Genomic DNA, 12,062 nt, shown 5'->3' with positions numbered 1-12,062 from the left:
CACTTCACCCACGTCAGGAAACGGAACAAAAGCTTCGTCACTAACATCTCAAGGGGCAGAACAGAGCAGTGAGCAGGTTCTGTGGCCACGTGGTTCTCGGGGCCAGGGAGAGCCAGGAACCTCGAGCGCAGCCCGGGGTCCCGCAGGGACAGACCGGAAGTGGCCTGGCTGCAGCGTCCCAGGCTTCCAGCAGGAGGCGCTGCCCCCGACGCCCGGGAGGGACCGTCCTGCGGGGTCCCGTGGAGACAGCGGGTCCGTCCATCCTGATGGTCAGTTAGGGGATGGAGCACGCTCAGCTCCTGCTTCCCTACAGGGTTGGGGGGAGGATGGCTGACACCTCCTAGGCTCCCACTCAGGTGACTTCGTGCCAGGGCTGACGCCCGTATGCACGCCCCACACTGCATCCGAGCGGGAATGCGGGAAGAGGTGGGACATAGACGCCACCAGAGCAGAGAACCACAGGGAGCTCCCGCCTGCACCCGCCTGCCCGCCTCGGGCCCCAAGCCCCTCCGCCCCCGCACACCAGTGCGCTGCACACCTACGCACACCCTGCACCCTACCAGCACATGTCCGCAAACAGTCACACACACACACACACATAGCCCACACACGGGCAATAAAATGAATATCCTAAAGCATCTGTTCGTAAATACAGGTGAAGCTCACAAACACTCTTCCCCGCTTCTGAGCTTTGATGGATTTCAAAATAAAAAAGTTTATAAAGTAGGTAATGGTGAATGACTCTTGGATCATGGGACTTTCTGAAGCTATTCCACAAATATGACAAGACATGAGAGATGAATGTAGATATTCCATGTGTCCTAGAAGAACAGACAAGCAGACCACGGTCCATCCACACAATGAATGTTGACCAGCCTGACAGTAAGGCAGTTCTGACACAGCCTAGAGCGTGGATGAAGCCTGAAGGCATTATGCTCAGTGACATAAGCCAGACACGGAAGAATAAAAGTTTGAGTCCACTCATACAAGGTCCCAGAGCAGTCGGCTCCAAAGACACAGAAAGCAGGATCGTAGGTGCCAGCGGCTGAGGGAGGGGAACGGGGACTGGGTGTCTCCCAGGGACTGTCGGTTTTGCAAGACAGAAGTAGCGACTGAGCAACAAGAATGCACACGAGCATGCACAGCAGCGGCATTTACAACAGCTGAGACATGGAAGTAACCAAAGTGTGCATGGACAGATGAATGAATAAAGAAGTCATCTATGCATCGAATGGAACGTGATTCAGCCATGAAAAAATAATGTCATTTACAGGGATAATCTACAACAATCAAAGATTAATCTAGAACAATCATAGTGAGTGTAATATTTCAGAAACTGATATCAATGAGCTATTTTATAAAAGCGAAATACGCACACAGTCTTAGGAAACACACATGGTTTGAGAAGGGGAGCTCTGGGTGGAAGGGATAAATTAGGAGGTGGGGATTAATTCATACTCACAAATGCATGTAGGATATAGAGTCGAACGGACCTGCTTTAGAAAGGGTGGTGTACTCCACAACCTATAATAACGTGTCTGTGAAAAAAACAAAGATGAATCAGTATGCGTATGGGGACAACTGATGAAGGCTCTTCACACCTACAAACACAACATTGTGAGTCAGCTATCCTCCGAAAGAAGTAAACATTAAGTTTAAATTTAAAAAAACACAAGGATTAATGAGACACAGGTTGCTGGCATCTGCCAGAAGAAAGCACGTACTAGGGGTAAACTTAAGGCTCTGGTTATTCTAGTAACAGGAGGAGGGCAGGGAGGAATCCTGTCTCCTTGTGAGCACTCACGGTGCTGATGAGATGGAAATGCTAAGAATCCCTGTGGAGAGGAGTATGGAACTGCCTTTTAAAATTTTTGGTAAGACAAACCTTGATGCCAGCCCAGGTCACAGGAGGACTTACAGCAAGCCCTGCTCGGCGCTCCCTCATCGTCAACACCAACAAGGGCAGAGGGCGCCCAAACAGCAGCTCCGCCTGAGGCCGGCAGACAGCCGCGCTGAGGGACCCGGCAGTCACGGCTCTGCCTCGGCAGGCGGTTAACGAGGCTCCCCCGTAGAGCAAAGGGCCCCTTAACTCCAAATTCATTTGCACAGAGAAGAGGAAAGAATCAGACATAAACTATAAACTACATCAAGTATCTTTATTTTTAAATTTAAATATAAAAAGTGAAGGATAGTGCTCGCTTCGGCAGCACATATACTAAAATTAAAACGATACACAGAGGATTAACGTGGCCCTGAGCAAGCTGCTGCTGCTAAGTCTCTTCAGTCGTGTCTGAGTCTGTGCGACCCCATAGACGGCAGCCCACCAGGCTCCCCCGTCCCTGGGGTTCTCCAGGCAAGAACATTGGAGTGGGTGGCCCTGAGCAAGAGTGACGCGAAAGTTTGTGAAGCATTCCACGTTTTTTTTAGAAAAAAAAGTGAAGGATAAAAGCAGTAAAAATGACACTTTAAGTGAATAAACTACAAACTAAATCAACTATATATTCTGACTTCTATATAAAAAAGAGGGGGAGGATGGAAGCAACACAAATTACTGTTAAGTGAGCAGCCCTTGGCTATGTGGGCCCCACCCAAATTCTCCAGTAAATTCCACGGCTAGAAGGCTGCAGACACCGTCTGGGAACCAGAGCTGCTCTTTCCATCACACCAGGAGGAGCCTTCTTTGTCACCGGGCCACGGAGAGAACCCAAGTCTGTGCCTTCAGGCACCACTTCTGCCAAGCTCCAAGCAGAAGGCTCAACCTAAGTTCTGGTCTTCATTTTCTCCTGCAGGTTAATGGTGGTAAAAATGAGACAAAGGAAGCGCCTAGAATTCGAGCACCTCCCCTTTCTGCAGCGGTTTTATTTTCCTCTCTTTCTGTGAGTGACTTTTGAATTGAAAGAGAAAGGGCGCATTTCCACAGTTCTCCTCACCGGGATTTGGGGCTTAAGAGGTACTGTCATGGGGCAGTTGTTGACCTCTTATCACTACTGGCTGCTCCTCATCCTCATCTTCTTGGGTGGGTTTGGGGTTCTCTTCCGAACAAAGGCAGGTGACCTGGGGACAGTGCCTGGAATTTCTTTCTTATTGGGAACACCCACAACACCTAACAAGATACGATAAGGGCAAGGCTTTGCATAAATTTAAAATGTTTATCCTCCAGTACCCTCTTTGCCTTTTGCTGCTTGATTCTTTTCTCCATTTCAAAATCAAAGCCAAAATCAAAGGCATTGGGGGTGGCTTCTCTGGCTAGTTTCTTAGGGAAAACGTGCCCACTGTAAAGAACTCCGGAATCCAGTTTTCGCGCTTTAAATTTGTAGAGCCCTGCTTCTACAGGATTACATTTCTTGGATTTTGCATTGGTTTCCAACACCTCCACCACCTCTTGCTACATTTTTATTCTCTTCTCTGACTCTTGCTTCTCAGTAATTTTTCGGATCTTCTGTATATGGGAAAAAGGACCTGAAAAATAGGTATGCATTTATACGTGACTGAATCAAGTTCCTGTGCATCTTATACAAACACAACATTGGAAATCAACTGTATTCCAGTATAAGATCAAAATGAAATTGCACAGAAAGAAAAAGAAAGGTGCATGAAGAAATGCTGCCACCTTGTGGCCACTTTCCATAACAACAGGTGGAAAGCTGTGCTGATGGGGACTTAATATTCAGAAGGCCCGTGGGGTTGAGTTAAATAACTCCTGCCTTCAAGGACTGTTCTAGGAGTGTTCATCAAAATACAGGGCAGACATTCAAAAGTAAATTGCTAGATGTTTCACTCATACCCTTAAAAAAAAACACAGGAAATGCTGTCAACCTTGCTAAATATTCAGTTCAGTTCAGTCGCTCAGTCGTGTCCGACTCTTTGTGACCCCATGAACTACAGCACGCCAGGCCTCCCTGTCCATCACCAACTCCCGGAGTTTACTCAAAGTCATGTCCATCAAGTCGGTGATGCCATCCAACCATCTCATCTTCTGTCGTCCCCTTCTCCTCCTGCCCCCTACCCCTCCCAGCATCAGGGTCTTTTCCACTGAGGTAACTCTTCGTGTGAGGTGTCCAAAGTACTGGAGTTTCAGCTTCAGCATCAGTCCTTCAATGAACACCCAGGACTGATCTCCCTTAGGATGGACTGGTTGGATCTCCTTGCAGTCCAAGGGACTCTCAAGAGTCTTCTCCAACACCACAATTCAAAAGCATCAATTCCTCACTGCTCAGCTTTCTTCAGTCCAACTCTCACATCCATACATGACCACTGGAAAAACCATAGCCTTGACCAGATGGACCTTTGTTGGCAAATTAATGTCTCTGCTTTTTAATATGCCATCTAGGTTGGTCATAACTTTCCTTCCAAGGAGTAAGCGTCTTTTAATTGCATGGCTGCAATCACCATCTGCAGTGATTTTGGAACCCAGAAAAATAAAGTCTGACACTGTTTCCACTGTTTCCCCATCTATTTACCATGAAGTGATGGGACCAGATGCCATGATCTTAGTTTTCTGAATGTTGAGCTTTAAGCCAACTTTTTCACTCTCCTCTTTCACTTTCAACAAGAGGCTTTTTAGTTCCTCTTCACTCTCTGCCATAAGGGTGGTGTCATCTGCATATCTGAGGTTATTGATATTTCTCCCAGCAATCTTGATTCCAGCTTGTGCTTCTTCCAGCCCAGCGTTTCTCACGATGTACTCTGCATATAAGTTAAATAAGCAGGGTGACAATATACAGCCTTGAAGTACTCCTTTTCCTATTTGGAACCAGTCTGTTGTTCCATGTCCAGTTCTAACTGTTGCTTCCTGACCTGCATACAGGTTTCTCAAGAGGCAGGTCAGGTGGTCTGGTATTCCCATCTCCTTCACACTGGTCAGAATGGCCACTGTCAAACACTCTACAAAGAAGCAAGGCTGGAGAGCATGTGGAGAAACGAGAACCCTCCTCCATCGACGCTGGAATGCCAACTGGGAACAGCCACCATGGAGACAGTGTGTGTGCGTGCTAAGTCATTTCAGTCGCGTCCAACTCTTTTCGACCCCGTGAACTGTAGCCTGCCAGGCTCCTCTGTCCATGGGATTCTCCAGGCAAGAGTGCTGGAGTGGGTTGCCAAGCCCTCCTCCAGGGGATCTTGCCCATCAAGGGATCGAACCCACATCTCTTATGTTTCCTGCATTGGCAGGTGGGTTCTTTACCACTGGCACCACCTGGGAAGCCCATGGAGACAGCGTGGAAGTTGCTTAAACAATGGAAATGGGAACAAAATTACAATATTCCTGTCGACTTAAAAAATATTCACAACCTAAAAGTTGAGAGTTATGTTTTTTGTTTTTTTTTTTTTTCATTTATTTTTATTAGTTGGAGGCTAATTACTTTACAATATTGTAGTGGTTTTTGCCATACACTGACATGAATCAGCCATGGATTTACACGTATTTCCCATCCCAATCCCCCCCTCCCACCTCCCTCTCCACCCGATCCCTCTGGGTCTTCCCAGTGCACCAGGCCCGAGCACTTGTCTCATGCATCCCACCTGGGCTGGTGATCTGTTTCACCCTAGATAATATACATGTTTCGATGTTGTTCTCTCGAAACATCCCACCCTCGCCTTCTCCCACAGAGTCCATTATGTTTTATTTGGTGGAAATCTTTAGGACTTCAAGCCCAGGAGATAGCATCTTAAGTAACCCTGAGAGAACTGCTTCCAGGAGGGGAGGGGAGGAGCCAGGTTACATAGAACTTTGTAACAGGGGGCAGGTAGTCTGAATATCAAAAGATTACTGTTAAAGAAACCAGATATCCTGAGCCAAGGAATTTCGTGCTCTTCTGTGTATGGGAAGATGCACGAGTCCTGGCTCACTGAAATCATTCCTTTCGTATGCACCTCCCCTGTATGGGTCAGCATCCTGTTTTCACATCCTCAGCTTCCTCTTCTCAGAGTTCACCTTAGGGTGTCTGCAGTCTGCTGGCTGCTAGAGAGCAGACTTTCTTCTCCTTCCTGAGTTCCCTGAGGGCTCACCGGCTCACACTGGAGAGTTGCAATTGCAGATGACTATGAGTTCTTGCCTGGAGAATCCCAGGGATGGGGGAGCCTGGTGGCCTGCCGTCTATGGGGTCACACAGAGTCGGACACGACTGAAGTGACTTAGCAGCAGCAGCAGCAGCATGACATCTATGTCTGCTTTGTTGACTATGCCAAAGTCTTTGACTGTGTGGATCACAATAAACTGTGGAAAATTCTGAAAGAGACAGGAATACCAGACCACCTGACCTGCCTCTTGAGAAACCTGTATGCAGGTCAGGAAGCAACAGTTAGAACTGGACATGGAACAACAGACTGGTTCCAAATTGGGAAAGGAGTACATCAAGGCTGTATATTGTCACCCTGCTTATTTAACTTATATGCAGAGTACATCATGAGAAACGCTGGGCTGGAAGAAGCACAAGCTGGAATCAAGATTGCTGGGAGAAATATCAATAACCTCAGATATGCAGATGACACCACCCTTATGGCAGAGAGTGAAGAGGAACTAAAAAGCCTCTTGTTGAAAGTGAAAGAGGAGAGTGAAAAAGTTGGCTTAAAGCTCAACATTCAGAAAACTAAGATCATGGCATCTGGTCCCATCACTTCATGGTAAATAGATGGGGAAACAGTGGAAACACTGACAGACTTTATTTTTCTGGGCTCCAAAATCACTGCAGATGATGACTGCAGCCATGAAATTAAAAGATGCTTGCTCCTTGGAAGAAAATCTATGACCAACCTAGATAGCATATTAAAAAGCAGAGACATTACTTTGCAAACAATGGTCCATATAGTCAAAGCTATGGTTTTTCAGTAGTCATGTATGGATGTGAGAGTTGGACTATAAAAAAAGCTGAGCGCTGAAAAATTGATGCTTTTGAACTGTGGTGTTGGAGAAGACTCTTGAGAGTCCCTTGGACTGCAAGGAGACCCAACCAGTCCATCCTAAAGGAAATCAGTCCTGAATGTTCATTGGAAGGACTGATGCTGAAGCTGAAACTCCAATACTTTGGCCTGATGTGAAGAACTGACTCACTGGAAAAGACCCTGATGCTGGGAAAGATTGAAGGCAGGAGGAGAAGGGGATGACAGAGGATGAAATGGTTGGATGGCATCACCGACTCAATGGACACGAGTCTGAGCAGGCTCCGGGAGTTGGTGATGGGCAGGGAAGGTTTGTTGCAGTTCATTGGGCGGCACATCAGACACGTGTTGAGTGACTGAACTGTTAACCTGCTAAGTGGGACATGACTGAGCAACTGCACTAAACAGCTGACATCCTTGTTTGCTGATACAGCAGGAAATAATCCATTTCTCACTCCCTAACACCACACACAAAAATAAACTCTAAATAATTTACAGATCTCATATGAGGACAGACACTCTAAAACCCTTGAGGAAAATATTGGCAAAAAACGCTTTGTTGTAAATCGCAGCAAGTTCTTTTCAAATCCACATCTTAGAGTAACAAACAGTAAAACAAAAAGAAACCAAAGGGACACCGTGAGCTGGGATCACGCTGTGATGCTGACCAGGTTCCTGGGCCCTGAGCTACCACCGGCTGGCCAGAAACCAGGTCCCCTTGGCAAGCACGTGGGGCACCATGGGGCTGGTGTGTCACTGACTGGCGGCTGATTCTGGACTGGGTGCCCTACATCAACAGCAAGTTCAAGAAGGACGACTAGTGAAACTCACCCGTCAGGCCCCTGTGATGTCTGCTGGGGCTGCCTCCCGCCCGCTGCATCTGGAACAGCCCAGGCTCCCCAGATAGACTCTAGGAAGTACCTGGCACGCGTTCATTTCCTCCGTTGGTGGAATTATCTTCGCTGTGTGGACGCACACGGCATTAAACCACGCTTTGAAACCTGCGCGCCTGCACGTGCTCGTGCTTGGCCACGGTGACCGGGGGATGCCTCTGCGCCAACACTGCGCAGGTCTGGGTCTCCAGGGGCCGGCAGACAAGGTGTGATCATTTCAGGTGTGTGGTGGGTGAAACTTGCACGGTGGTTCTCTCTCTTGTTGCCTAAACACGTTACCCCTGACTTGGTGGCTTAGGACAAACATTCCCTCGCTGAGAGTTTGGGCGTGATCTGTCTGAGCGGTGCTGGCTGAGGGTCCCTCACGAACTTGCAGCAGAGGCACCAGCTTCATGGTGGGCTAGGGGTGGGCAGGGGGTGGGGCTTCCACGAGGCCCCCTCAAACCCTCAATGGCTCCTCCGCAGGTGGGCCTCTCAGGGGTGACTTGAGCCTCTTTGCAGCATGGTGGGTGGGGGTCGGGGGTGCCTTTTACGAGAGACTCGGAAGTCTCAGGCAGTCTCCTCATCTCCTTCAGGGGGAATATTAGGCTCTAGGTCTTGAAGGGAGGCACCTGAGAACCTCTAGACACTGAAACGGTTGCCATGGATACAAACATGAGTAGGTGCAGGAGGATGGATTGTGTACCTCCTGCCAAGTCCCAGAGGGGGCTAGAAACAGCCCCTCTGTTTAAACCGCCATGTCGTGACTGCCTGGGCGGCCACCAGAGAACAGGCCACCAAGCTCCCGGGGAGCCTCTTCCGGTTCGGAGGGCGGGGCCTGAGCTCACTTCCGGCAGGCTTGGCTCCTGGCTGAAGGCCTCTCACCACGGCCTCACATGGCCTGTCCTGGGCCTGTGAGCTGGGGAGCTCTCTGGGGACTCTTCGGACACGCTGCTTCTAGGGGATCAGGGCCACACCCTGTGGACCTCATTTAACCTTGACAGCGTTCTCGGGGACCCTCTGCGGATGCAGCTGCTCTAGGGGGTTGGGGTGTCAATATACACACACATTTCAGAGAGACATACTTTCAGTCCACAGCAGCTTTATACGTTTTAACGCAAGGAGTGGCATGTGCTACTTTTCTGCACCAGCCTTTTTCACCTCCTGTGTATTTCCTGGAGGCCAGGGAACTTTAGAAAGAATACAACTTCATCATCAAAAAAGTCTACAGATAATAACTGCTGGAGAGGTGTGGAGAAAAGGCTAGCCTCCCACACTGATGGCGGGACCGTGAACTGGTGCAGCCACGGCGGAGAACAGTAAGGAGGGTCCTGAAAAACTAAAAGTGGACCTACCTAGGATCCTGCAGTCCCATTCCTGGGCATATACCTGGAAAAGAGGAAAACACTCATTTGAAAAGATGCATGGATCCCAATGTTCGTAGCAGTACTATTCACAACAGCCAAGAAATGGAAGCGACCTACATGTCCATCAACAGATGCATGGGTAATGAGGTATATACACAGTGGGATGTCACTCAGCCATAGAAGGGATGAAGTACTGCCAGATGAACGGGTAATGTGGTTTATATACACAGTGGGATGTCACTCAGCCATAGAAAGGATGAAGCATTGCCATTTGCAGCAACATGGATGGACCTAGAGATTTCCATACTAAGTAAAACCAGAGAGAGAAATACAAATAGCACATGGTATTGCTTATGTGTGGAGTCTCTAAGAGAGGATACAAATGAACTTATCACAGAAATAGGCTCACAGACATGGAGAAAAACACTTGTGGTTACCAAAAGGGAACAAGGAGGAGGGAGGAATAAACTAAGAGATTGGGACTGACATGCACACTATATATGAAATGGATAAACAAGGACCTGCTGTATAGCACAGGGAACTATATTCAGTACCTTACATTAAACCATTATGAGAAAGTATGAAAAAGAAAAATAAAATAAGCCAAAAGGACATAATTAACCTTAGTAGCATTTTCACAGCAAAGGAAACCCTAAATGAAAAAAAAAAAAAAAAAAAACACTCAGAATAGAAAAAAAGTTCCAAAACAAAGATCCCCACAAAGATTTCATCTCCAAAACATACAAACAACTCAAGCAGCTCAGTATCAAAAATAAAGCAAAAATATTCACTAGGAAATGGGCCAAAGATCTCAAGGAACATTTTTTCATGAAGAAGGTCATATACATGAAGACCATATACATGGTCATTAAGCACTTTAAAAGATGCTCGGCATCACTAGTTTTTAGAAAAAGGCAAATCAAAAGTCCGGTGCGCTCTCACCTCACCAGTCAGAAAGGCCGTCTCAGAGAATCTCCAACAATACATGTTGCAGGGGTTGCAGAGAGAAGGGAACTCCCCTGCCCTCTTGGTGGGAGTGTAAATCTGTGCATCCATTAGGCAAAGAGTTGGAAGTTTCTTTTAAAAAACTAATCCTAAAAGTACCACAGGATCCAGAAATCCCACCTTGGGTGTGGATATGGAGGAAACCAAAGTTGGAAAAGACGCGGGCAGCCCTGTGATCACAGCTGCACTAGGTATCGTAAACAAGACACGGTAGCAATCTAAGGGCAGAACACAGAGGAACGGATAAGGATGGGGTACCTGGACGTAATACAGTATTATTCAGCCAGTAAAAAGGGTCAGATGATGACACTTCCAGCCACAGAGTGGAAGGTAAAGGTGTCATTCTAAATGAAGTAAGGGAGACAGGGCAAGACAAGAATCATATGGTATCACTTCTAGGTGGAATCTAAAACTGGAGACAGATGCACTTCTTTGCCAATGAGGAAAGGCCTCACAGACTTATGGTTCCCAAGGAGGGAAAGAGGAGGGAAGGGAGAAGCGAGCTGGTTCAGATTAACATACACACACTACTCTTTACAAAATCATCCACAAGGGACCCCGTGCATAGCACAAGGAACCCTCCTCAACGCTCCATGTAACTTATAGGGAACGAGAACCTGGAAAAGAACATGATGTGTCCAGCTATACATGAGTCAAGTGCTTGGAAAGACACACCCCAAACTCATTACTGTGCTCAGTTGCTCAGTCATGTCTGACTCTTTGCACCCCTTGGACTGTATCCTCCCAGTCTCCTCTGTCCATGGGATTTTCTAGGAAAGAATACTGGAGTGGGTTGCCATTTCCTCCTTCAGGGATCTTCCTGACGCAGGGATCGGACCTACATCTCTCGTATGTTCTGCATTGCAGGCAGATTCTTTACTGCTGAGCCATACCAGGGAAGACCCACTCATCATTAAATCAATGCTGATCAAATCTACACTGAGGAATCCCCTCCCACCAGTCAGGATGGCCATCATCAGAAAGATCTCAAAGAAGAAATGCTGCAGAGGACGTAGGGAAAACGGAATCCTCCTGCACTCTGAGTGGGGTGCACAAGGGTGCAGCCAAGATGGAAAACAGCACGGAGGTTCCTGATGAAAGGAAACAGAGGAGCCAGGGGGTCCTGCAGCCCCACTTCTGGGCTCAGAGCTGGAGAACATCACAATTTGAAATGACATGTGCACCCCTGTTTTCAGGGAAGTGTCAGGAAGCATTTAAGAGGAGGCTTCCTGTGTGCTGTTTTGGATCTGTCATGAATCCTCTGTTCCTTATTAAGTCCTGAATATTCAGGAATTAAGAGGAGTGGCATGCTGCTCCCAGGGCTGAGGAATGCACGTATTTCCTTCGTTAGTTTCTCCATACAGTGATAAATAACTATTTACGACCCTCTTTCTTTTATGAACCATACGGTAAAAGTGATTGTTTACTACTCTCTCTCTCTTTGGTATGGATTGCCTTATGTTTCCTTGATAATTTGTAAGTATGGACTTTTGATTTTTATCTTTGCTGAAAAAAGCTACCTTGTAAGACAGTATATGTACCCACACTGTGTTGAATAAAACACCTTTGCTCCATCAGAGCTTGGGTCCCCATGTCTTTCTTTCCTTCTCTCTCTCTCTCTCAGGCTAATTCTTTGGAGCTTGGAGGCCGGCTGAGCTCACTTTCTTGCCCGGGCTTCTAAAACCGTCTGGAGAAGGCGCACTGTGCCTTCATCCCCTTGAGAGGGCGCCCGGTGCCTACATGAAGCAGTGGAAGGTCTGTGTCAAGAGCTTTATTGGTTTTCTGCGTAAACCAAGGACTATCAGCCTCTTTCTCTCTTTTACTTTCTTATCATTGACTCCAGACCACCAGGTTCCGGCCCATTAGAGGACCTCAACAGGGAAGCACTGTTTACAATAGCCAAGACATAGGGTCCACCAAAATGTCCAGCAACAGGAACATG

General features: G+C 47.5%; 2 pseudogenes; both read left to right on the top strand.

The window, feature by feature from the left end:
• The first annotated feature begins 2,191 nt into the window (after positions 1 to 2,191).
• LOC122706012 lies at positions 2,192 to 2,422 on the top strand (annotated as a pseudogene).
• Positions 2,423 to 7,536: 5,114 nt separating this feature from the next.
• LOC122704411 lies at positions 7,537 to 7,697 on the top strand (annotated as a pseudogene).
• The last annotated feature ends 4,365 nt before the right edge of the window (positions 7,698 to 12,062 follow it).

Source organism: Cervus elaphus, chromosome 12 (assembly GCF_910594005.1).
Source record: "Cervus elaphus chromosome 12, mCerEla1.1, whole genome shotgun sequence".
Classification (NCBI taxonomy): domain Eukaryota; kingdom Metazoa; phylum Chordata; class Mammalia; order Artiodactyla; family Cervidae; genus Cervus; species Cervus elaphus.
Note: the sequence above shows the minus strand (reverse complement) of the source record. Positions and strands in the feature narration are given on the sequence as shown.